Genomic DNA, 5,452 nt, shown 5'->3' with positions numbered 1-5,452 from the left:
CTGCGACCACCATCTCGGAACGAAACAACGCAAACTCCCAAGACTTCGGATCTGTATGCGCTAACTTTGAAGGGGAGAGGTTACTGGTCCGGGGCGACCGTCTAACAACTCTTGTGCACACATTAATGCATGACTGTGTCTGTTTGGTGGCACTAGCAAGATCTCCTGCACCACTAGTCGGCCATACTTCTTTAAAGACTCCCATGCTACTAGGTATGTGTGTACCAGATAGCACACCGCCAACGGTCTTGTTGCAGTGGTAACACCGGTTCCCATCAGATCACCGTAGTTAAGCGCTGTTGGGCTGGGCTAGCACTTGGATGGGTGACCATCCGGTCTGCCGAGCGCTGTTGGCAAGCGTGGTGCACTCAGACCTTGTGACGCAAACTGAGGAGCTACTTGATTGAGAAGTAGCCGCTCCGGTCTCGTACACTCACATACGGCTGGGAGAGCGGTGTGCTGACCACATGTCCCTCCATATCCGCATCCAGTGACGCCTGTGGACTGAGGATGACACGACGGCCGGTCGCTACCGTTGGGCCTTCATGGTCTGTTCGGGCGGAGTTTAGTTTAGTTTCAGACAGCACACCAAACAGCAGTCTCTACAAGTTAGTGATATTTGTACGCTAACTTCCAAGTGAGTCCTTCTCTGCTGGCTTTTAAGAGTAGACAAGCGATAGTACATAGTCAACTACCCCACCCTTTCCAGTTTAATAAGTCCCAAAGGTGCTGGCAACACAGTCTTGATTTCTTTCAAACACATCAACAATCGTTCCAGTGATATTAGAACTGGAGTAAGGTGCCCCTGCGTGGCATGCATCAGTGCTTCCTACAACTCCACAGTTACAAGACGAGCATCTGTCAGACTGTCAGCAAGATTGCATAGCAATGTGGCGATCATTAACTGTGCATCAATATTGTTCAAGCGGTCACCATTAACATGCAAGTCCCAATTGGTAGTTTCGGCAGATGACCTAACATGCAACATTAAAGCAGTGGCCAACTCACGAAGCTGCCGAGTGTTTTTCACCACATGGCTATCCATACTGGCGAGCTGGGTTGTGTTCAAATTCACTGCCTCCTGTTTGCTTTCTGCCTCCTTTTCCACTTCCTGTAATGCCTTATTGACGCAAGCTATGTCATCCACATTGGCTGTACCAAACATTCTCTTTAGGTTCCTACCACCTGCGTCCATCCTCTTCTCCATCTAACCCACAGGATCAACTGCGAAGTCTGTCATAGCTGCACGTGTAGCTTTGAAAACTCCGATCGTAACAGACGATACTATCCTTGTGTACCGTAATACATGGCTGATTACTCATCCTGTTGTGCAATTTCTCAGACGTTCCCAACTGCCCAAATATTGCAATTTACGGTTAATGTCCACTAGTGATCCGACATAATCACATTCGTCTGCTTGGAAAGCATGACACCTCCTGACACAGACAATACCTTAACTGCTTTGGCCACCTACGTGTAGTACAATAGGCCTAACACAATAAGACTCTGTGCTGCATCCTTCCTCTACGAACCGAATGGGCTCTCGGATGCTGCTTCAATCTTCTCCTGTCCTGGGGCAGGAGCGAGCGTTCTGTGGGGAAAGAAAATCATAATGTCAGTCCCACATCCCAGCTCTGGGTCTTGGTATATACCGATGATTCCCCATATTACTCCGTTTCCTTTGCTTTACTTTTTCTTTCGTCTCCTCCTCATCCACCGTTATTCCCCCCCTCCCCCTCCCTTCTATCGAAACTGGGGTAACATGAGGCAAATTGTCCATATCCTCCGTTAACGGCCGAATTCAGCTTATATGGACAGTCGAAGGGCGAGTGGGGAGCTGCAATTTAACGTTAACCGGCGAAATTGCCTCTATTGCCTGGTAAGGGCCAGTATACTGCGGCACGTAAGGATTCGATAACGTAATCCACTGACCCACATGATATTTAGGTAACATTGCTTTTACATCAAGCGCTCTCTCCTGTTTCTCTAAATATTACGGCGTAAAGTCAAGCGCCGGCACGCCACTCGGGAACGAAAGAGAAGAGACAGCTGTGAGAAGTCAGCCAATAGCACACTGACTGACCCCTCTCCAGGACGACAACGCAACAACAGTGGCCCCTATGTGAAGAGGACATAACCGACTGGTGACGGCCCAGTTCAATAGCAGCTTCAAGATTAGCGACATCGATAGCAGCACCAACTCTAGTCACTTTGCCTGTACTCTCTACATAGCACAGACTTGGGATTGTTTAGGCTGAAGAAGATTGATTATTTTGTAGGTCGCTCTTTGCTTGCGACACATCTGAGTAACTGCCAAAGTTAAGTATTGTAATTTTCTTATTGCAACAAAACTCATTGATACGACTTGTTTGATTGTTTGTCTAGCGAACCGAGTATGCAGGCTTCATAGACACTACACTAAAGCCTTCGTGTTCATGTTTTGTACTTGCCTCCAGATAACTTTCACTCTCCTAGCGAAACTCTTTCCTGAAGAGATGTCTCCTTGTGACGGGGCTTGCAAAACTCAAAGGACAACGACAAATTGCGCCCAAAAAATTAGTTCATCCTGTCTGATCACCTGCATCCATTCATGTCCATTCTGCATTCCGACATACTTTGGCAATTCCAGCAGGAAAATGCGACACCCCACACGTCAGAATAGCTACAAAGTGGCTCCAGGAACACTCTTCTGAGTATAAAGACTTCCGCTGGCCAAAAAACTTCCCAGATATGAACATTATTGAACTTATCTGGTATGCCTTGCAACTTGCTGTTCAGAAGAGATCTCCACCCCCTAGTACTCTTGCGGATGTATGGGCAGCCCAGCAGGATTCATGGTGTCTGTTCCCTCCAGCACTACTTCAGACATTAGTCGAGTCCATGCCACGTCGTATTGCGGCACTTCTGCGTGCTCGGAGGGGCCCTACGCGATATTAGGCAGGTGTACCAGTTTCTTCGTCTCTTCAGTGTATAATAATGTGTATTTAACAGCTAACAGCAGAATTAGGAAAACGTCAACGAACGTTAAGAGTTTCTTAATAGTATTGTTTTCCATCTCAGTAACAAACAAAAACAGTTACAGAGAACAATTTTTTATGATGTGTTGAATTTTAATTGACGCTGGTTAATTCAGCCGTGAGCTAAGTAAATGTTGCCGCCTGCCTCAGGGGCAGAGAGAAAACTGTCACGGCCACTGCAGAGTTACTGGATGTGAGAGAGGGAATGTTGTGTTGTTCGTCTTCCGTTACTGACAGCTCACGGGCGTGCGTGACTCCTACCTACCAGCTACTGTTGCGTAAATTTTGAGAGAGACGTAACACGGATTCGTGAATGTTCGTTAGGGAAGCGGTTATCTTCAAATGTGGCACTTATTTGTAGCAATTAACATTAAATTGATTAAGGCTGTTCTAATACAATGCAGCGAGTAGAAGGAAACTGATATTTCATTTATCAAACTTTATATGGACAAATACTATTATTAACCTAAGTCATTCATACACATGGTGAAACCGACAACATTTCACCACCCAACTATAGTGCGACAGCTGTTAGACTGCACAAGTTGGCAGCAGTCTGAAATAGACTACAATCAACACGAAGTGTTAGCCGGCCAGGGTGGCCGAGCGGTTCTAGGCGCTACAGTCTGGAACCGCGCGGCCGCTACGGTAGCAGGTTCGAATCCTGCCTCGGGCATGGGTGTGTGTGATGTCCTTAGTTAGGTTTAAGTGGTTCTAAGTTCTAGGGGACTGATGACCTCAGAAGTCCCATAGCGCTCAGAGCCATTTGAACCACGAAGTGTTCTGAATGGTACTGACATTTAGTAATCAATACCTGGTGGCTGGCGGCCAACTTCCCGCGTGTCTACTGTAGAATAATACTATCAATGACAAAAGTGACATAATTATAGAAGTGCAATTTTCGAGCGTTCTTCAAATTACAGAGACCTGCGAGGCTGAAGTTTTATTTGAAGTTTACTCGATGTGCTTACCACCGGACAAATGGCTGAGCACGGACAGAGAATTTCACCCAACGTATTGTAGGTGTTAACAGCAATTACAGGGAGATTAATATTGTATTGCACTTGATAGTTAAGAGTACGTGTCGCCTGTATCTGACAATGCCAGTCATATCTTGCAGTGGAGCGTACGATCTGCATTGTTGCCACCTGCCCGATATGCGCTCTGTTACTTGGTGCGCCCTTACAGGTGACAACGCAGTGCGTTCCTTTCGTTAGCTGGCAGGTACAAAGCAATTTCAATGGCACTATAATGAGAATACTGTCTCACATGATAGTGTAATATTCGGTATTTATAAGATACAATATTTATTGTGTACATTTGAATAGCTCAAATATGGACGAGAAAGTAAAAAAAGTACATGACAAAAACACATTAATTATTTTTTATACTTAGCTTTACCGACTAAGAATAAATACTTACAATTTGCAGTAGCTGGTTGTGCCTGACTCCGTCCTCCAATCAAAAATATGATGAAGGAATTATAGTAGGGGCGCAAGAAGTTTGCCGATCACCTCAGGGGCAAAGGAGGGTGCAGGGGCTGTAATACTGTATTTGTCGTTGCAGGTTGAGGGGGCTTCATAATGGGAAGGTTTTCTTGTTTCTCTTCCAAAGCTGACGACTCATGGGCATGTGTGCCTCATAGCGATCTGCTGCTATGGTACGAATTTCAAACAGAAGTAATGTGGATTCGTGAGTGAGCATTCTAGAGACGGTAATCTTCAAACATGGTACATATTTGTACCAAAAAATATCAAATTAAATTTAATGAATTTAAATTTAATTACAGTTACTGTTATTAATCAGTTAATCATCCGCTCACACAGACGACACACAAGACATCATCAGCCAATTACAGTGCCATAACTTTAGGGTCGCTGAGGATGGCAGCAATCTGACGCAGAGAAAACGGACACGCATTGTTTCTAATGGTGCCGGCTTTTAACGATCAATACTTGAGAACCAGCGCCCAACTGATTGCGCCCTTAGTATAGCTAGTCTATTTGGTGCGCCACAACGTACTAAGTTATGTAGGCTACCGATCAATAAGAAGATCAATACATTTGTGGTCCTAGGTGCCACTGAACAATGTCAGCATAGGCTCTTGAGCAAAAAAGTTTGTCGATTACTGTTACGTGCATAATGGGGAACCGGCACATGTTGCTGCTGATGTAAGACGACGTCAAACGCGCCAATACGTCCAAGATGCATAGGTCAAGTAGAGCCTGTACTTCGGCCTCCAACATCCCCTGATATCAATAGACAAAAATTACTAAATGTGCTTAGAGCCTGTACTTCGGCCTCCAACATCCCCTGATATCAATAGACAAAAATTACTAAATGTGCTAACAACCGTATTTGCGAATTACGTCCCCCCAGCATCTTATACAGCTACGGAGGGTCGAATGATTAGAGCGATTAAGTTAGTTAAAGGT

The 5,452-nt window shown here is 45.3% G+C and overlaps 1 pseudogene; it reads left to right on the top strand.

Moving 5' to 3' along the window:
* Positions 1-238: 238 nt before the first annotated feature.
* Positions 239-356, top strand: LOC124557097 (annotated as a pseudogene).
* The last annotated feature ends 5,096 nt before the right edge of the window (positions 357-5,452 follow it).

The sequence above is a fragment of the Schistocerca americana genome, chromosome X (genome assembly GCF_021461395.2).
Source record: "Schistocerca americana isolate TAMUIC-IGC-003095 chromosome X, iqSchAmer2.1, whole genome shotgun sequence".
NCBI classification, from domain to species: domain Eukaryota; kingdom Metazoa; phylum Arthropoda; class Insecta; order Orthoptera; family Acrididae; genus Schistocerca; species Schistocerca americana.
The sequence above is the reverse complement of the archived record's forward strand: the minus strand, read 5'-3'. Positions and strand labels throughout refer to the sequence as shown.